The sequence below is a fragment of the Gorilla gorilla genome, chromosome 2 (assembly GCF_029281585.2).
Source record: "Gorilla gorilla gorilla isolate KB3781 chromosome 2, NHGRI_mGorGor1-v2.1_pri, whole genome shotgun sequence".
NCBI lineage: Eukaryota > Metazoa > Chordata > Mammalia > Primates > Hominidae > Gorilla > Gorilla gorilla.
This window is the reverse complement of record NC_086017.1, coordinates 209,534,552-209,556,614: the sequence shown is the minus strand read 5'-3', so window position 1 is coordinate 209,556,614 and position 22,063 is coordinate 209,534,552.

Sequence of the window (22,063 nt, the reverse complement as noted above, 5' to 3'; positions counted from 1 at the left end):
TCTTCCAGGGGAACTCTCACTGTTCCACCTACCATACATCCTGAATGAAATACAGAGATATCCTATATTTAAATATGTACATTTGAAACCGCCTTCGTAAACTTATGATGGAGACAGTGAAAGAGATCAGACCTAACTGACTCCATCTTGTTTCTAACCTCCAAGCTGTCCTTGTTCATTCTTGGGCGTAGGCTGAACTAACTTTGGGAGGAACTTAGTTTATAGTTTAAAACAAAGATGATAGCCCTCTCCCAAAACAAACCTCCTTCTTGCCTGGGGACTAAACTGCCTCTGTAGGACTAAGAAATTAGCCACAAGATTAGAAACTATGGTTTAGGAGTCATGCAGCTGGAGGCTACAAGATTCTGACCCTCCCTAAACTGCTCCTAAGGTCCGTGGTTGAGATGTTTTGCAGACCCTGAACTTGATGGATCAGCTGGCACCACCCAAATTGATAAACTGGCTCATCTGATCTTGTGGCCCCACCCAGGAACTGACTCGGCACAAGAAGGCAACTTCGACTCCCTATCAGGACACAGGATTTCATCTCTGACCAATCAGCACTCCTGGCTCACTAGCTTCTCCCCAACCATTTCATCTCTGACCAATCAGCACTCCTGGCTCACTAGCTTTCCCCTGACCACTAAGTTGTCCTTAAAACTCTGATCCCCAAATGCTCAGGGAGACCGATTTGAGTAATAATAAAACTTGGTCTGCTGCACATGGTCTGCTGCACAGCGGGCTCAGGGTGAATTACTCTTTCTCTATTGCAATTCCTGCATCTTGATAAATCAGCTCTGTCTAGGCAGCTGGCAGGGTGAACCCACTGGGCAGTGACACATTCTTTTGTTATTAATTTCTTGAGAGGTAATTAAAATTCAAAGGTATTTTCTTTGCCTCAGTGTCCTCCTATAGAATATGGGGAAAATACTGAACTCTACCTCCTGAGGCTGTTGCGTGTGGTTGCAGCTATGCCAGGTAACAGGGTAAGTGCTCAGTAAAGGCAAGTCATTACCTTTATAGAACAATACTGATCTGCTTAACAGACAAGCTACCGACGCAAATCAGCCCCTAGCAGCAATGTCATCTTCCACATGTTGTTCGTGTCCCACCTGCCAAATGGTGCCTAGTTTTCCAGGTTCCCAGGCAATGTGCCATGTTTTTCCTGTCTTAGGGAACCACCAATGAGACTGGTATTCTGTTTGGAAAGATTACCTGTTTCTGCATTTGTCAATATAAGTATAGAGGATTGCTAAATAGGGGGGATGATGTGAGGACCCTACTGAAGGGACTTTGGTTCGGATGCAACTTTCCTCACCCTATCAATTTTGCACAACCAAATGGCAATGGTAACAAATGAGTGCAATTATACCTACCTGCTGAGTGCAGCCCCCCATACAAAATACAGGATGGTCGATGAAGACTATTCACACCTATTCCCTCCTGTGGTCTGGTTGGCCATGGGCCCTGCCTGCTTGGAAGTGCTTATTTCAAGATGCATCCCCATCTACGCTGAAGAAAGAAGCACCACCAGCCACAGCCAGCACCTCTGGCTTTGCGTCTTCTGTGCAAGGCCAGCACCTGCTTCTACAGCAGTGCCCTCGAGGTCCTTTTCCTTGGCCCTTGCTGTTGGAACTCAGCTGCCTCATCCTTTTAACTCCACTCATCAGGTGACTCTCACCATCTTTGCTGAAGTTACAGATATTTGCTGGAATATTTATTTATTTAAGAGTAATTTAAAATATCATTTCAGTGATGTAAGTGATATTTAGGGATTTTTATTGTTTACAGGTTTTTGGGTTTTTGGTTTTCTGGATGGTCTGTGGTTTATTTTTTATTTTTTATATTATTATTTTTGAGACAGAGTCTCAATCTGTCACCCAGGCTGGAGTACAGTGGTACAGTCTTGGCTCACTGCAACCTCCATCTCCTGAGTTAAAGTGATTCTCCTGCATCAGCCCCCCAGGCAACTGGAATTACAGGTGTCCACCATGATGCCTGGCTAATTTTTGTATTTTTAGTAGAGATGAGGCTTCACCATGTTGACCAGGCTGGTCTCGAACTCCTGACCTCAGGTGATCTGCCCACCTCAGCCTCCCAAAGTGCTGGGATTACAGGCGTGAGCCACTGTGCCCAGGCCGGATGGTCTGGTTTTGAATTATTCACCCTGGCTGCAATCGTGCCCATCAGATACGTTTTGTTTTGTTTGCGTTTGCTTGTGCATTTATTTTTCCCCTCATAATTTTTCAGAATTCAAGCTTTTGAAAATATATATGCAGTGTTTTTGTAGCTTGGAGTATTTATTCAAAATACTTTCTTCTACCCCTGTGTACTAGGTCTACTGCTCAGGTCCTCCTCTAACCCCCTTTGTATGAGATGAAATGGGAATATTTCCCCCCTGTTGCTGCCGGGCTTGACCATGTGACTTGCTTTAGCCAATGAAAGGTGAGAGGAAATGATGTAAACCACAGCCAGGTAGAAACTCCTGGATTCTCTGCCCTTCCTCTTCTTACTGAGAAGTGAAGTCTAGATCAGGGATGCTGCTTCAGCATGGATAGGAAAGGGCATGGAGAAAAGCTGAAGTCAACCCACCAAGCAGTCATGTAATGTGAGTGAGAAGTAGCCTATTATGTTCATAAGCCGTTGAGATTTAGGGGTTGTTTGTTACCAGGACGTAATGGATGAAAGCTGACTGGTGCACCTGTGTCATCGGGAATATCCGCAATTACTCAGTCCCAGGGCAACTAACTTCAGGGCTCCTTGGCATGGAGCAGGCCCCTTTCTACAATTCAGTTCATAATAGCCACTTTCTGCCTTGACCCTTGAAATATCTTGCTTGATCATCCAGTCCTATCTTCTGCAGCTGTGACAAATTTGAAAACCATTGTTACAGATAGTGTAGCTACACAATGAAAAAAGCTGCAGGGGCCAAGCGTTCAGTGGCTCATGCCTGTAATCCCAGCACTTTGGAAGTGGATCACTTGAGGCCAGGGACTCGAGACCAACCTGGCCAATATGGCAAAACCCGGCTAAAAATACAAAAATTAGCTGGATGCGGCGGTGCACACCTGAATTCCAGCTACTCGGGAGGCTGAGGCAGGAGAATTGCTTGAACCTGGGAGGTGGAGGTTGCAGTGAGCCAAGATTGTGCCAACACACTCCAGCCTGGGTAACAGAGCAAGACTCCATCTCAAAAAATAATAATAATAATAAATGAAAATAATAAAGAACAAAAAGGCTCCAGGGCTTGCATCATTTTGTATATATGTTATAAATCTTTATTGGGTTAACTCACCGTGATTGACTGATTGATTGATTGATCTGTGTTGTTGTTACTGTAGCCTAGCATAGCCCACCTTGACTTATAGAGATATACACATCTGTTACTCTAGATAAGAAATATGGACCCAGACAGAACAATGAAATGGAATAATAATGGAAACGGAAATAATGTAAATGGAATAATATAAATAATATAATGTATTATAATATAAATAATAATAATATATTCAATAATATAAATGGAAATCAAAGCCATGAGAGCAAATGGAATTCTCTATCCAAGTATCCAAGGAGCATTGGCCCAGCAGTGAGGGGAAGATGCTATTTTGAAAAGGAGCAAGTTCAAGTGCCAAGTTCAGCAAGGCTGAGGATTGAGCACCAGTTTCTGCTCTATCAGTGTTCTGGCAAGTGCAGTGTCAGAGGGGAGACAAGAGAAACAGCCAGCTCTCAGAGGGTTCAGCTGTGCTTGGGAGGCTGAGAAGCCAGAGTGAAGGCAACCCTTAGAACACAAGTGATGACAAATGGCAGACACGGTAGAAGCTGGAGAAAAATGTAGAAACAAAGGAATTCTATATAAGATTAAGCATTCTCACCTCATTTTAAAATGCTGATAAGAAGTTGCTTGGTTAAAAACACATGAGAGTTAGGCTAATTAGGGATTAAAATCCTTGAGAAGGTGTAAGGAGAGAGAAATAAAAGGCAGAGAATGTGCAGAGGGATTAACTTTAGCCCGGGAAACAGTCTCTTCTTTCGATCAATTAAGAGAAGGAAACAAAGGGATAAGAGCATGTGGGTAGGGGGCTTGGGCTTGAAGAATTGATGCTAGAAGGGAGAGCTCTCATACGTTACTTCGCATGCTCATTAGGTGTATGTTCTGTGCCAGGAACTAGTGTGATGGTGAGGTGGGAGGGTGGAGACACGAGGAAGGGGAGGTGGTTGTTGAGGGGATGGGAGGGTGGGAGCTCTGATGGGGGAGGTGGTCGTTGGAGGGGAATGGGGAGATGAGGGTATAAGTTTAGGGAGATAGTTGTTAGGGGAGTGGGAGGCCGGCTATGAGAGTCAGGAGGTGGTTGTTGGGGAATATGGGAGAGGAGGATGGGGAGGTGGTTGTTGAAGGGGTGGTGGCAAGTGACTGGGGTTTTGCATGGGTCTCCCTGGTTCCCAGCTATTTCCCTGGGTTCAGATGAAATAACTGAATCAGTTACACAGTGCCACACTAAGCATAAGGCTCTAGGTCTCTAAAGCCCAATTAATTCCGAGGATTCAGAGGACAGGAGCAGGAAGCAGGAGGCCCCCTGGCAGAATGACTCCTTCTCTGCAGGCTTCATCTATCAGGGACAGACCCCACCTGCGCACCTCCGTGCTCCCCTTTTCCTGCCCTCTCTTCATCCCCGTGGCTTCCTCCCCGCCCCATGCACTTGGCGTCAGTCACTTGGAACAGTGCTCTGAGCCGACTGGGCTCTGTTTGCGGAAACGATGGAGGAAGAACGGATGTGAACCCTCTGGACACATGAGTTACTCATGCTGAGGATACAGCCCTATGTGCGGGGAGCCACCTACGATCACGCCCACGGGTCCCCATGCATTCTCCTCCCACCTGCTTCCTACTTGATAAGGGTTGTTTAGGGTAAATATGTGCGATAAATATATTGAAAAACAGGCATCTTCAACTCCCTGGCTTTGTTTAGGATGGCTATTACAGACTGAATGTCTGTGTCCCCACAAAATTCATATGTTGAAACCTCAACTCCTAATGTGATCGCATTTGGAGGTGGGGAGATAATTAGGTTTAGATGAGGCCATAAGAGTGGGGGCCTCATGATGGGATTAGCGTCCTTATAAGAAGAGACTCAGAGGCCAGGGGGAGTCGCTTATGCCTGTAATCCCAGCACTTTGGGAGGCCAAGGCCGGCAGATCACCTGTAGTCAGGAGTTCAAAACTAGCCTTGCCAACATGGCGAATCCCCGTCTCTACTAAAAATACAAAAATTAGCTGGCTGTGGTGATGCGTGCCTGTAGTCCCAGCTACTCGGGGAGGCTGAGGCAGGAGAGTCACTTGAACTCTGCATTCCAGCCTGGGTGACAGAGAGAGACCCCATCTCAAAACAAAATAAAAACAGAAGAGACTCAGAGAGCTTGTTCTCATTTTCTCTCTCTCTCTCTCTCTCTCTCCCTCTCTCTCCTTCCCTCCCTCCCTCCCCCCCTCCTCTCCACCATGTGAGGACACAGCAAGAAGACAGTGTCTACAAGCCAGAAAGAGAGCTCTTACCAGAACCTGACCATGCTGGCACCCTGATCTTGGACTTCCAACCTTGAGAATTGTGAGAAAGAAATTTCTGTTGTTTCAACCGCCCAGTCAATGGTATTTTGTTATGGCAGCCCAAGCTGACTGATTGAATAGCTTATAATTTAAAAATAATAATCTTAAAGCAAGGGAACTAGTGGAGTTCTATTACATGTCTTTGTTATTTTTCTTCTCCATGGTGGGCTTTGGCTGTGATGCTAGTAGTTTTATTTTTTCCTTTCATTCTATTTTTCTGTATCTGCGAATATTCTATCATAAGCATCCATTTTTTAAATAAAAAGAAGTAAATGTTTTTATTTATGATTTTATAAGTTAGAAAGCAGATTTGTCTATACCAGGCATCTAGAATGAAATTACTTCTAAAATTAAGCACTAATTTTAGGGCTAAGTTTTTGGCAGTGAAGGCTAAAGGGAAGATTTTTATATTTCTTAGAAGTTGTTTGATCAAGGTATGCATAAAAATGCTGCCAGAGAGAAACCTGGAGCCACCTTCCAGAAGGAATACACATAAATCCTGATATAGGAGACATAGGTTAACCTAACAGGTAATGTCTGAGTAGTGCTGTAGGCAAGAAATAAAAATATTTTTCATAGGCGTTTTCTTATATTTCCCTTCCATGGAAGTTGAGGAGGTAGTATTTTGTCATGCCTACATTTCTCACAAATTATAAATGTGTTTATAGTCTAGAAGAAAAATGTTTTCTAATAGTCTAACTTTATCCATGGACAAGCTGTAAGGAACTAGAAGAATGAGCAGGTAACACAGACGATCTCTCTGAAAACCTCAAAAGCCCCAGGTGAGTAATTTTTATAGAGAGGATGGTATATATATATTTCAGGCAGAAAGTCCTGGAAATTGGCTACGTAGGAAGCAGCCCTCAGTTCCAGACTCCACGTGAATGAAGCCAGACAGTAAGAGCTCTCAAGTCTTCTCCATCTGTTCCCCAGAGGCTGCTGAAAGGACCCAGGGAAGAGCCCATGACTGTGGTTTCATCCGTGTGGGGCTCACAGGCATGTTCACAGAGGATGTGGGTGCCTGGGGCCCAGGTGGGTCTCTCCAGAACAGCTTCCGAAACACTAAGTTCCATATCCTGACATTGAAGGGACTGGTCAGGAACTGATCCTTCAGCAAGAGGGAATCCACATGGCTTGCCCTAGCAAATCTGTGTCCAAACCGTTTTGTTGAAAAAGATACACCACTTGGGGTTGGATGAAAATGATTTTCTAGGACCATCAGAGCTTGAAGATTTGTCAGTCACTGAGAACAATGCTCATTTCCCACCGGACCAGAGCGGGGCAGCTTGTGTGAAGGCAGGTGTATTGGAGCTCATCTGAACTGGGTACCACATTCTAATTCTTCTTGATTAGCATCAGGGCTTCAGACAGGTCACATCACCAGCATGTCCTTTAGCTTCCTCGGATGTAAAAATGCATTTCGTGATAATGAACCCAGTAGTTCATCTGTCTTTGCTATTGCAGGAGGAGAGGATTCTGTTGGTAAGGGACACCTCGGGTGCTCACTTCCACTCTTGCAAAATGGCCCCAGTAGACCTCACTCTCATTTCCAAAGAAGAAGAGGAGGCTGCTTCACTGCATAGGTTCAAAGGGGGTTGGAGACATTAACCAGTATTTGATTGATTAGTGAAAGATGAGGGCTGTTAGCAGGACAGCACTCTTCCCTGAGTCTGTGTTGGCCTGGGTGTCTACAGAATGTTCAGCATTTAGGCTTAATCCGTAGGTGTGGTGATGTGGTTGCAAGGGGCTTCAGATAGACTCCTAAAGCTATGAGAATTTTTGCTCCTCTGGGACCCACAGAGACACTTCCACAGAGGCCAGAGGCTCCACTCAACATCCATCCCTTAGGTCTGAGGGACACACAGTTACAGGATACCTCACGCCCCAGACAAATCTGTGTTTCCTCTCCAAAATAATAAAGAGGATTGGAACGAGTTGCACTGAAGACTGAAAGTCTATTTCTCCTTCCCTTCTAGCCAGGGAGGTTAGGAGTAGGTGGCAAACTTTAAGAAAATGAGACGAGAAAGTGAGTTCTGTTTTGACATAACAGAGAAGAAAGATGTGCACAGAAAGAGATTGATCTCCTTGAGTAAACGGAGCCCAGAGCATTTTTCTCATAGGCCATGTTCATTTACCAGTGCTTGAGAAAATCATTCCCTATCATTGTCCCAGCACCATAAGTCACATTCAGAATCTCTTTATCAAAACAAGATAAGGATCAGAAAAAAATGAGCTGGAGAGAACACATGTTGCCTAAGTCTGGGAAGTCATAATCTTAATATGAACGGCTTAAATAGCCCAGCTAATGAGCAAGTTCACTCTTAATTTTCTACAACAATGGCAGCTTTTGCCAGCTGTTTATCAAACCAAGACGGGACTCATCACAAGATGGTAAATGATTTCTCATCCATTATTTTATCAGCACCCCTGATTTATTTATTACCCTCAAAGGCATATTACTCTTAAAGTTTCTAGACTTCCTCTAGGAGGTGGGAGGGTGAGGGTGGAGAGAAATCCCACTGGTGGACTTGATCAAGATTTCTTGCAGTATGTTTCTTTTTTATTTCAGTACATGATTAATTCACCTGTTAATCTGTAAAAACATCACCCTCCCCATCTCTGTCCCCACCCTCAGTGGCAAAGAACTATTCATGTCCTTGAAACATTCTCAATCGAGAAATGTTTTTGACAACCTTTCTTTTTGTTGTTGTTGTTGTTGTTTGGTTTGTTTTTATTTTTGGAGACAGAGTCTCACTCTGTCACCCAGGCAGGAATGCAGTGGCGTGATCTCAGTTCACTACAGGCTCCGCCTCCCGGGTTCAAGCCATTCTCCTGCCTCAGCCTCCCAAGTAGCTGGGATTACAGGCATGCATCACCATGCCTAACTAATTTTTGTATCTTTAGTAAACATGGGGTTCCACCATGTTAGCCAGGCTGGTCTCAATCTCCTGACCTCAAGTGATCCTCCTGCCTCGAACTCCCAAAGTGCTGGGATTACAGGCATGAGCCACCACGCCCAGCCGTATCTTTCTTGTTTTTTGTGTTCAACTTGTCTTACAAGAAAAAAATAATAATAATAATAAAACAGCAGAGATGAGGTAACACCAACAAGAATTAACTCTTCAACTCCTCGAGAAAGAAATCCTTTCTCCGTCTTTATCTACTGCCTTGAGTAGACTTGGAAAAGATGTCCACCATTTACTGACCTATGACTTCCCCAAATTCTAAAGATCAAGGCAAGAAAACCTGGCTGAAGTGGGATCTACCAGTAATTCACTGAGAGACTGAACATAAAATTAATGATTTGCTCCCTGGGTGAGTTCCTGCCTGTACAGCCGAGAGCACCACAGCCCCTTCTTCTTGGGGCTTCCGATTCAAGGACATGACAAAAGGATCCGGATTGCCTGAATGTGATTCAGATGGAAAGGTACACAACAACATCTACATCTACATGCAGTTGTTAAAATGTGGCCTGAATGAGACTCACCCTCATTCGTCCCTGTTTCCCCACGCTCCTCATTATTCACCTCCTGCATCTTCTTCTGTTGGGGGTGGTGTTTATGGCATTCCTCTATTGCCTGGAGAGCTGTCACAGCATTTTGATGAAGAATGGTTTGTTTTTCTGCAAAATCCTGAGTTTCATCCAATTAACCTTTATCCTCTTTGTTATATTAATTTGAGCAGCCCTTGGCTATGACAAGAAAGAACCTCCCTTTTCCTCCATCAGCTCAACCCATCCTTCTCTTCAAGACCAACCTCTGCACGCAGGGAGGGCCCCACTTCCCCTTCACCACCCTCAGCTCACATTAGCTTGCTTCTGGCAATAATTTACAATTCGGATACTCACCAGAATCACCTGAGGGCCTGCAAAGTCTGTGTTTGGAGCCATCTGGACACAGGTCTGGATTTCTGCATTGATGTGGGCAGGGATGTGGCCTAGGCATCTGCATTGTTTAAACTTTCCAGGAGATCCCAGTACCTTAGGAGGATGAGACCCTTATGGCTGCACAATGCACACTGCTACCTCCATGCCAAGGCATTCTGATTTACGTGGTCTGTGATGGCACATGTGTGGGGATTCTCAAAGGTTTCCAGATGACTCTTGCACAGGTTGATGGAGAGCCGCCAGCTTCCTCCTTATCGATTGTGCGACAGACAAGGTGTGAATATTGCCTACAATGTCACGAGTAGGCCTGCTGTCCTCTTTCCTAGAAGCTTGGAGTCCCAGGGACAGCACAGACTGCATGAGGAACAGAATGACTAGACTCATTCCTCGAACCCCAAGCTCCAGCACCATATGCAGTGCTCCACGCCCATGTGACATTCATCTCCTCAGGGCCAGATCCAGATTTTTACAGGGCCTAGTTCCCATTCAATTTGAAAGGGGCCCTCCTTGATAAATGATTTCCAAATTATGGGTAGAAACTGAGGTTTGGAGGCTCCCTTGTGGCTTTCTTAGCTCCGAGGTTAACACGGATCACCTGTTCCCAGGTGGGTTTGCTTAGATTGCTAGCAGCCTGGCGGAGTCTGTAGACAGATCTGTGAGGACCAGGACCATTTCCCCCAACTTTCAGGGCTGTTCTGGACCCTGGCATTATACTTGGAGATATTTCTTCTGGAATCACACGCAGATGAAAGCTCCAGAGAAAAGGCCACTCATTCCCCCAGAGGATGCACGCAGCTCTGCAAGAGGCATCAGCCCTTAATATATGGAATGTATTTTGCCAGGACCATGACGGTCGTTAGAAATGGGCCTTGGGTGTCATTACCCCAGAGTCATCGTGGTGAAGTATGTGTCCTCTGAGTAGACAGAACATTAGAGCGCCCTGAACTGAACTGGTCAGCCGAAAACACCAGTGTTTTATCCTTGGAAGGAAATAAAGCCATTTATTGGAGGACAGAAGTTCAGTATAATAGTTAAAGCAATCTGACATTTCCATAAATTAATAAAATGTGTATGGCTGGCATAATTCAGTATGTAAAAGCATTGATCTCTCCTCCCCAAGGTCCCAAAGGAGAATTCCGGGCAGTAGGAAAAGGCAGAAGGTCAGGGTCGATGACATTAGACCTGCGTCATTGAAGATCAGCCTGCCTGAGCAAGAACCCCATGCACCCGTGCACACTCTTGCACTCACTCCCCTACTCCCCCACTCCCCCACTCCCCCACTCCCCCACTCCCTCACTCCCCCACTCCCCCACTCCCCGACTCCCCCACTCCCCCACTCCCCCACTCCCCCACTCCACCACTCCCTCACTCCCCCACTCCCCGACTCCCCCACTCCCCCACTCCCCCACTCCCCCACTCCCCGACTCCCCCACTCCCCCACTCTCCCACTCCCCCACTCCCCCACTCCCCCACTCCCCCACTCCCCCACTCCCCCAATCCCCCACTCCCCCACTCCCCCAGTCCCCGACTCCCTCACTCCCCCACTCCCCCACTCCCCCAGTCCCTGACTCCCTCACTCTCCCACTCCCCCACTCCCCCACTCCCCGACTCCCCCACTCCCCCACTCCCCCACTCCCCCACTCCCCGACTCCCCCACTCCCCCACTCCCCCACTCCCCCACTCCCTCACTCCCCCACTCTCCCACTCCCTCACTCCCCCACTCCCCGACTCCCTCACTCCCCCACTCCCTCACTCCCCCACTCCCCCACTCCCCCACTCCCCCACTCCCTCACTCCCTCACTCCCCCACTCCCTCACTCCCCGACTCCCTCACTCCCTCACTCCCCCACTCCCTCACTCCCCCACTCCCCCACTCCCCCACTCCCTCACTCCCTCACTCCCCCACTCCCTCACTCCCCCACTCCCCGACTCCCTCACTCCCTCACTCCCCCACTCCCCCACTCCCCCACTCCCTCACTCCCCCACTCCCCCACTCCCTCACTCCCCCACTCCCCCACTCCCTCACTCCCACACTCCCCCACTCCCCCACTCCTCCACTCCCCCACTTCCCCACTCCCCCACTGCCTCACTCCCCCACTCCCTCACTCCACCACTCCCTCACTCCCTCACTCCCTCACTCCCTCACTCCCTCACTCCCCCACTCCCCCACTCCCTCACTCCACCACTCCCTCACTCCCTCACTGAGGTTGCTCATTCACGTGCACATTTTTGAGACTCAGCTGAGATCTTGCCCATTTTCTGTGTCTTTCTCCCACTCTCTTGTTCAAAGCATACACTTCCTGATGCATACATGTGGAGCCTAACTATGATCCTTTCTCAGGCTCATACTGTGAAGTATGGCAGAATCATGTATAGCACAACTATGAAGACAGGCACCTCTCAACTATGAAGACAGGCACCTCTCAACTATGAAGACAGGCACCTTCTGTGCTAATCCTTTAATTCTCAGCACTTAACAAAGAGCCTGGAGCAAACAGGCACTCACATGCCGGCTAAATGAATGAAAAAACGTGAAGGTACCATCAAGTGTGCCTTACTTGGTAAAATCCCTGCTCATGTGACGGCATGGTGGAATCTGAGTGGTGTTTCCAGGTCTCTCAGGCACTAACTCTGGGGGTCCTTAGGCAACACCTCACATTCCATGTCTATTTCCTTACCTATAAAATGGGGGCAATAATGGCACCCACTTTATTGGGATTAAATGAGATTATTTCTACAAACATTGGTAGAGTGCCTGACCTACAGTAAACATTTAATAAAGTTCTGCAGTTATTGTTTTGCCAATGGCCAGCTCTTATAAATAGAGATGAGCTCACAGAACCACGTTTATTTACAACATTTGCTTTTTCTTCATCTCTGTCCCTAGCGCTCATAGGCAACATTTTTGCAGTGGACATAGTTTTAGTTGGGGTAATAATAGTATGATCATATCCTCAACTCACGTGGTGGAAATCAAGAGCAACAAGGAAATGTACGACTCTCCCGGGAGAGTACATGGATGATGTCCAAAAGCAAATGGTATGTTCAAACTCAGCAGGAGTGAAATGGATGATAGGGATGCCTTCAACTAGCCCACAGCAAATTATCCACTGATTCTTCTCCACTGTTTAATTAGGGTAACACAGCCAACACAGCTCAGTACAAAGAAACCATTTTAATGAGTGTTCACAATGAAATTAATGACGCTGACAGGTAGCAAAATATCTCCATTTGTTTTTCTTGGGTGTAGGCACAATTGGATGTTGAATTAGGTCAAGGGCAGGGTCAACATGTATCATCATGCCTGCTGTGGATGCCACGGTCTGGACCTCTTAGAAGCTGCCCTTCCTTCTGTAAACCCACAATGGGCATTCTGTGTTGGCTTCTTGTCCCTTGATGCTCAGGTGAGTGGTTGGAGCTCTGTGCTGGTGAGGTCCCTGGATTTGCCTGGAATGAGGATTTTTGCCCCTGTTGCATATCCTAGAGACCTTCTGTCATGAACAATGTACCTAGGAGAGGAATTCAAGCATTATATGGATGCCAAAGTGAATGGCTTTAAAATCCTGAGGTCCTATGACCTACAAAAGTGTGTCTCCCATCACCCAGAGCCCTGTTTGAATCCATTCTCATGAGATACAGGTGGCAGTAAGAGGAACACTCTCACATGAGTCTGAGCAGAATAGGAGGGGTAGACAACCCTTCACCATTTTAGCTCCTACATAGATGGGACTACTGATACCCAGATTATACACTGAATGTGAGAGACTCATGGTTTCTCCCTTATTCCCAAATATTCCCAGTACCAACAGTTTCCTTGGATAGTCTCCCCAAACCTGGGACTCCACCCAGGGTGGTGTTTAAGAGATGGTAAATGAACTTCAGGGGGCATTGGGGAGCACTCAGGGTATGGAGGAACATAGCATCATGCCATGAGGAAATCATTTCCTTTACTTTCAACCCTGCTGATTATATCAAGGAGGACATTGAGTTGGGCGCTGGTTTGGTTGGACAATCTTCATGTCCTGCCAACCTCCCATTTGAATAGAGAGAGCAGCGTTATGTTTACAGTCTTCAGCAGGCAGTAAAAAAGCGCCTAGAATTTGATAACGCTTTTCTTTTCATTTTGTAATTATTTTTATAGTTTATTTTACTTAATTCCATTTACAATTAAAATGTGATTTCTCTCTCAAAGTAGTTTGTTTTGTTAGAAAAAGTTACTTAGCTTAAATAAAACATAAATGACCTAGTAGCACAGGTGCATTGGGAGAGACTGATGACTTCAGAGTTGCAGTCCTTGGTTGGTGGTTTTGGTTCCTGGATGGGCGTTGTCCTTGATGGCTCAGCACCAGCTGGGTGGGTGTGAAAGGGCAGTGGGTGAGGGTTGTCAGCGGGACCCCAGAACACCAGCTCCCTCATCCTGACATCAAGTGTCTGCATGAATTTCTTTGGAAGAAAGGGCCTCTGCCACTGACACTAATGTTAGACAGCCGTTCCAAGTGTTCTAGGACAAGATGAGCTAAACAAATGGGCTCCACACAGGAAATGCTCTCTGGGCATAAGCATGGGTGTGGAGTGGAGGTGATGGAGTCCCAGAGTTTCTCTGGAAGAAGATGGGCTCAGCTTTGACATTGCTGGAGAACTTGAAGCAAACACCACGTGGGAGCTTGTTTACTCCGTATCCTCTGAGGGATACAGAGGCCAGTGGGGAGCAACATGGAGATATAATTGTAGAATCAGGGCACACTCCAGTCTGACACCCACTGGCTATGTGACCTTGAACTTGGGCAGTCAAGTTTGACTTTTATCACTTGCAAAAGGGGATGAAGACTGCTCAACATGCAGTGCCATTTAAGAAATCCCAGTGAATGCTGATACAGAGTAGCAGTGCTTGTTGAGGGTCCAGTAAGAGCAGTCATTATTTTTATAGTCAGATGGCAGGAAGCACCTCTCTCCTTGACCCTATCCTTTCTTGATGGGCTTCAAGGACATCCATAGCTGGGCAACCATAGGGCAAGACCCTCACTCCCTTGCCAACCCACGTCTCTCCAATAGGAGCCAAGCTGGCTCACTTGAGTTTCACTTTGTGTATTCCATTGCCAAGTCCCTGCCAAAGTATTTTCTTCTATTAAGTGTCTAGCAGAATCTGTTCATGCAACATGTTGTCATCATCTGCCATTTGAAGCTGATTCAGCCATTAGCACCCATCTATGTTTCTATAAATATTTAAACTACCAATACTTGCTAATCGCCTCGGTATAAAATTAGGAAGGATCAGAGGATGTTGATTCACCTTGGTTATTAAAAAGTCAGCTTAATCTTTAGTGCTGAAGTGCTTCCTGCTACTAGAAGATGAATGTGAGTAAGCAGATTTGAACGTGCACAGGAGTATATGTTTTGTTTTGTTTTTTTAAACCAAATAAATCATTCTAACACCTGCAGCCCGCACACTAATTGGCCTGTGTCTTCGTTGCGGTGGTACTTCAGGCCACAGTTAGGAATAATTCTGTATTGTCTCCTGTTTCCCCTACCAACTTTCACATCCTCATCTCACACCCAACCTTCCTCATGGTGCCCCTGAAGAGGACCGAACGCCCCACTGACCTTGTGAGCACCACTCCGTATTCTTGGATATGCAGATTGAGTGTTCCAGAAGACGGCAGTCTTATCAGACTGAGTTTGTTTGAATTTATAGTGAAGACCTCTCACCAGATGGTCAGGGCTTGGTTTTCAGGTAAGCCAAAATATAGGAAAAGGGGTTTTTTTCTTTGCAAAAATTCAGCTCACCAGATCCCAGGGTCAGTGTGGCAAATCGTCCTCATCTGGATTCGTATTTCCTGGCCCCATGCCCATGACAGGCATCACGAGTTGATCACACCTCTGTTTCCCACAGATCAAGGATTAGGGCTCAGGGTCCTCCCTGGTGCAAGCAGTCACCATCAGGTAACACCTGATGAAATCTCTTTGTGGTCCTGGATTTTATCTATTTTTTTAAATTGAAAGGAGACTTTTTTTCCTTGTAAAATAGAAATCCTTCTATATACAATCATGGAATTCTCATGAGTTTGCAATCAATATTGACATTGACTCATCAAAGACTATGTGACCCTCCCAGTGAGTCTGGGTGGTTCTTGTTCCAATATCCAGCTGAATCTCCTTGCCCACAACAGAGCCTCCAGATAAAAGGTGGTGACTCGCTGAAGGTCACAGGGATTTGTGGAAGAGTTGGGTGTGAACCACATTTTCCATATCTTTGCCTGTTGCCTTTTCCACCGTGGGCTATGAACATTTATTCAACCACACAAACCATTTCTTACCAGTCTGAAATAACTCTGTCCAGCCTAGAGAAGATATTGGCAGGAAGTGTTTATGAGTGTCCTGGGGTAATCCTGTGCCTTTTATCTCCTCCAGTCCTTACATGCCTTGCCCATGGTAGATTTGCAATGAGTGAAGACTGTTTATTGCATGTGACCCTCTTGAAAAGGCTTATTTTTAAAATCACATTTCCTAAAAGTAGAATTCACACAAATGGTGTTGGTTTTTCTGTTTTGATGCACAAACCATTTTCTGCTTTCTACTCGCCTTTGCGGGCAGCTCAGACAGGCAGTGGAGGCTTCGTGGGGGCATCAGCGATGCTCTCCATGGGCTGTGCCTGGGCCCCGGTCACATGCTAGGCTCTGAGGGACCATTTACATGGCTATGTATGGCACATCTGCAAGATGGGCGATGTGGTGGGCATGGCAGAACATTCAGAGGCACACCCAGATCTAACTGCTTCTTCATAAAGATTCTTACACAAAATGCTAGGGGCCTGGTGACTTTCACCATAACTAAGACTTTCTCTTAGTCTGCTTGGGCTGCCATACATAGCAAAATACCATCGATCAAGGAGCTTATGCAGCAGGTGTTGATTTCTCACAGCTCTGGAAGCTGAACACCAAGATCAAGGTGCTCGCTGATTCAGCTCTTATGGCAAACCTTCCTGGCTTGCAGATGGCTGCCTTCTTGCTGTGCCATCATATAATAGAGAAAAAGTCTTCTTTATAAATCACTGAGCCCATCATGGGGCCCTACTCCCCTGACATCTAAACTTAATTGCCTCCCAAAGGCCCTACCTCCAAGTACAATTACTTTGGGGGTTAGGGATTCAACATACGAATTTTGGGGTGACATAAACACTCAGTCTATAACAATGCTCCCTCAATGCCCGCCAGAAATTTTTGGCTTCATTGGATGGTGGTGAGAGAGAGGGCTTTGGTTAAATCAGTCCTGAATTTGGGCAGCACATTGACATCTCTGATTTCATTAGTTGGGTATAGTCTGGGTTTGGTCTGGGAGTTGCGAGTTTTAAAACCACCCCAGGTGATTCTAACATGCAGCCAAGTTTGCCAGACACAGAGTAACTGCATTCTTTATGTGCCTGCATTATATGATGTCTGGTCCTCCCAGAGGAAGACACCTGGCTGTAGGAGAAAAATGACATTAACTTACATTTTTGAGTATGCCTCTGTACCAGGTGCTGAACAGAGTGCTCTGACGTATCGTGACTGTGACGTTCATCATTGTAGTAACTCTCATTTCCCTGTTTTCAAGATGAGGTGGCAGAAGTTTGGGGCCTCAGGTCTAGCTTCCTTGCAGAGCTCACATCTTTGCTTGTGCCCCTCCCTCTGCTGCCTTTTAACAAGAGCAGAATCTCCAATGCTCTCTGTGCTCAAAAAGAAGAAGAAAGAAGCTCATCTGAGGGAACCCAGGAATTTGGGGAGCTGGGATACGCTCCATCATTTGGAGAGTGACAAATTCTACCTGGCTTCCAAGGAGACACTCAGAGAAGTGAAGACTGAGGGAGGGGGCTGTGTTGAGAGGCTCACACAGTCACTGGGCACCTTCTTCGTTCCCTGTTGCTTAGTCCTGGGTGGCAGTCGCCCAGATGCAGGGCAACTGGTTCTGCATTTCACATCTGAGCTGCCCAGAAGCTGTGACTTCCAAAGCCTGCTTTTCCACTAGCTGCAGCGGCTGCCTACCTGCAGGTCTGGAGAGCCAGTTGGCCTGTGAGTCAAAGCCACATTTGAGTACCAGGTGGCCCTTTCTCCACTGAGTCCTGGCAACAGGTTGCACCCCACAGCACAATGCCAGCCTATTTCCGGGCGCAACGGCTCCCAGTGAAGCGCGAAGCCCAGGTTCCAGTCAAAGAATTGCCAAGCGAGTACACACAGCGTTTCCAGCTCATTTCCCTGCATTATCCCAGGTCTGTAGATAAACAAAAAAACAATAATAGCTCTTGGTGGTATTTTAATTGGCATTAGCTGTGTTTTAATTAGTAAGAGAAGCAGGAGGAGGGAGGTCAGGGGAAACTCTTCTCTGACTGCCACCTCCTCCCGAGTGTTTATACACCTCCAGGGAAGGCACAGCAGCCCCTGGCTTGCTTTCTTGAACTGCCCAGTAGGATAATTCATTCACAATAAGCATCTCTTCTCGAATCTGAGTCAGGGCACCCAGGTTAACGTCCTCAGTCTAGGAAAATAGCACCTGCAAATTAAATGTACGCCGGGGCTCCATTGCTTAGCACTGTCTAACAGTTTGCAAAAAGGTGATTTGCAGATTTAAAAGCAGATTCAGTCTTTGAGAGGCAGGCAGAAGGCGTGGAGGGACAGCGGTGGCCTCCAAGAGGGGAGAGAGTGGCTCAAATCCTAAACCCACCTCCCAGAGGTTGTGGGGTCTGCCACAAACCCTCCTGTTGTCTGAGGAATTTCCTAACTGAGGTATTCAGACTCGATTTAAGGGGCTTGGGAAGGGGCATGGGGCAGTGAGGACAGGAACTAACCCATTATTAGAATCCGTCGGGGGGAGGGCGAGATTGGGAAGGTCTGTGTTGTTTTAAAAAGTTGATGCATATAAGCAGCCTCCAACACTGCAACAGTTTTCCAACAAAAGGAAACATCTGGAAAAAATAAGTCAGTGTTTTCATTAATGAGATGTACTTTTAGCAGCCCATTTAAAAATTTATTTTCAAACAGCATCAAAAAAAGTGAGGCAGGACCTCGCCTTTTTTTTTTTTTTTTTAGATTTAACCAAATAGGTGGTATGGGTTAAAGACATGGGAAAACCCTGGACTCTCCCATCTTTCATATTCTGTAATTTTATCTGGTGGGGAGATCTATTAAAATTAAAAAAAAAAAGAAAACATTTGGATCATTTGCAGAATTCAAGCTCTGCCCACTGATCCCAGCATGTATCAAACACCACCAGGCTGACAGGGGCTGAGCTTTGCTGCACACAGATGAACAGGGCAGCAGTTTGATCCTTAATCCTGTAGACAGGAATCTAGGTCTTCTCTCCGTCTAGACGGCACGCATCTGAGGCTCTGTCCCTCCAGGCTGGCATGGAGATGCCTCTCCTTTCCTCCTCCTTCATCACCTCATTTCCTTCCCTACACATCAGTTTCCACACGGCATAAATGTTGTTTTCATTTCTAGTCTTCCAAACATAAATTGAGTCACCTTAGCATCTTCCCCTGGCTTCGCCTTGCACGAGGACAATCCCAGGCTACTTGGCCTTGGGGGCTCCTCCTGTTCCTCCCTTTCGCCCAGGAGGGCGAAACTCAGGATGCCCAGTTCAATTGGTCTGGAGGGGGGCTCTGGGTGTTACTTCCAAACACCCCATCCCAACAGGTGACTCTAAAGTGCAGGCAAGACGGGCTGCTGCTCCTAAGAGTTCCAAAGATAGAAAGCACTTGAGTTTGGGGTAACTCGAGTCTGGGCATTGCATGGGGCATCCCAGTTGGATTTAAAATCAGGTAAAGTATTTACAAGTAGAGGTGAGGAAGGGCATTCCAGACCAAGAGAGCAGCCAGGAGGGGCAGCAGATGCCAGGTAGGGGATGAAGGCTTGGGCGGTGTTCCCTCCAACTAGGCAGTGCTTGGGCTGAACGATGGCCCCCCAAGGTTTCAGGTTCTAATTCCTACTTGTCAGTGTTTTTTTTAAAATTCAACTTTTATTTTTGAAACAGGGGGTACATGTACAGGTTTGTTATGTGGGTATATTACACCCAGGTACTAAGCATAGTGTGCAACAGGTAGTTTTCCAGCCCCCCACCAAGTAGACTGCAGGGTCTGTCCCCATGTTGATGTCCATCTGTGCTCAGTGTTTAGCTCTCACTTACAAATGAGAACATATGGTATTTGTGTTGCTCTTCCTGCATAAATTTACTTAGGATAATGGTCTCCAGCTGCGTCCGTGTTGCTGTGAAGGACATGTTTTCATTCTTTTTTGTGGCTGTATAGTATTCCATGGTGTGTATGTCCCACACTTTCTTCATCCAGTTCATCTTTGATAGGCACCTGGGTTGATTTCATGTCTTTGCTACTGTGAATAGCTCAGTGATGAACATACAAGTTCATGTGTCTTTTGGTATAATGATCTATTTTCCTTTGGGTATATACCTAGTAATGGGATTGCTGGAACCAATGTTACCTTATGTAGAAAAAGGGTCTTTGCAGATGTGGGGTCTGTGCAGCTTAAGGGTTGTGAGATGGAGAGATTATACTGGATTATTTGGGTGAGCACTAAATGCCATCACAAGTGTTCCTATAAAAGACAGATGAGGGAGATTTCACACATACAGATGAGGAGACCACATGAAGATGGAGACGCAGACTGGAGCAATACAGCCACAAGCTAAGGAAGCCCAGAAGACACCTGAAGCTAGAAGAGGCCAGGAACCTCCCCTAGAGGCTTTGGAGGGACTGCAGCCCCACCAATATCTTGATTTTGGAATTGTGTCCCCCAAAACTGTGAGAGAAAAAATTTCTGTTGTTGTGAGCCACGCAGTTTGTAGAAATGTCTTCTAGCAGCCCCAGGAAGCTCATGCTGCTAAAGTGGAAGATCTTTAGTGACAGATTTGGCAGCCTGGGGCTAAGGTACAGGAAGGGGAATGCAGTGGGAGCGGGAGGCATGTTCTGGAGACAGGGAGACTGAAATCCAGGGCGGCTCTGGGTCTGCCTCAGATTATTGTCAACAGAAGCTTAAAGGAAATGAAAATAATAGAGTGTGGCAACAGAGAGAGGAGGTCAGGCTACCCCAGGGCTGAGAGAAGAACTGACAGCGTGAGCAAAGTCTCCTGCAAGGATGGCCCTCCCTCACTAAGGCAAGGGAGTCAGAAGTCAGGGATGGACTGACGCCGAGGCCGGGAGCTGGTAGCGTGAAGGAGCCCCTTGCACAGATGGTCTCTCAGGAGGCATCAGGGTAGCGTCTTCCAGGGTTGGTCCCTGGCCACACTAAGGTCATCCCCATGGATTCTGAGCACCCAAGCAAGAGCTGACCCTAAAGACTCCATGAAGCGCCTTACAGGGAGAAGCCAATGTCTGCCACATCCACCTTGTCCACCACAAGTACCTGGAAGAAGCTGCCACCAGCTTCTCAAACTTACCAAATTGTGGAAATGCTGTGTGTGTGAGAGAGCTAGAAAGAGGTGGGAATGGGAAAGTAGAGAGAGAGGGAAAGAGATAGAGGGGAGAGGAGAGAGAGAGCTGTACGTGTTTCTCTTTTGACAGGACTCTTGTTTATTCTGGAAAACAGCGGTCCCGAGCAGAGCAGCGCTGGAGAATCATTTCTACTTTATTTGGGAGAGTGCTTCTTCACCCCAGAATCCCATAAACTGAAGTCTTCCAGATTATAATCACACGTGTTAGTGTTGGGAACTAAGGCAGGGATTTACTGACAACACTGAAACATTTCATTTTTTTTATTCGTTCCACCTAGCAGAGATTCATTCATGTATTCACTCATTCATTCATTCACTCATTCATTTGTTCACTTATTCATTCAACAGACATCAGGCCAAGGGGCATTCTTCCAGGCACCAATGATTAAGCAGGGAGCAGGGAGCAGTGAGCTGGGGACCCACCTGCCTTATGGGCACATGGTCCAGTGAAGAAGTTTGGGGATTTTGACTCTGCCACTGAATTGATCAACTCACCCCTTGCCTGTCACAGCCTTCTGACATACAAAAAAGTAATCAAAAGAGCTCCATTGCCTCCATCAAAATTATCAACAAAAATGTCACACGGGCCCCTGCTGCTGACAAAATCCTCAAGCAAAGCAAGATAACACTCCTTCTGGATTGAGAGCTCCCTGAACCCCATACCCTGGGTCCTCTTTCAAAATTTGCCCCTTTCTCCAATTGCCTAAGACATTCTGCATTCTCCTGTCTGGGGAACACACTTTATCCTCTTCTTTCTTATTCCTACCAGACTGAGAGTGATGAAAGCTTCCTCTCAAATCAATTTCTGCCTAGGAGAACACCTAGATGGATGGGGAAAGCTGCCTACCTTGCCCCCAACTAGCTGTGCAACTTGGGACCAACCAATTCATCTCTCCACTCTTCATCTGCTCACCTAGAAAATAAGATAATACCATATTCTTCTGAGGGTTGTTGTCAGAATTGCAGGAGACAAGGTGTGGGATGGTGATGCTGTCTGAACATCCTTTGCACCTTTGTTTCCTGAAAGCTTTTCCTCTTTCCCAGCTATCTCCTAGTCATCTTCAGCTGATTTGATGCTTTTACTGCATATCACACTTTCCTG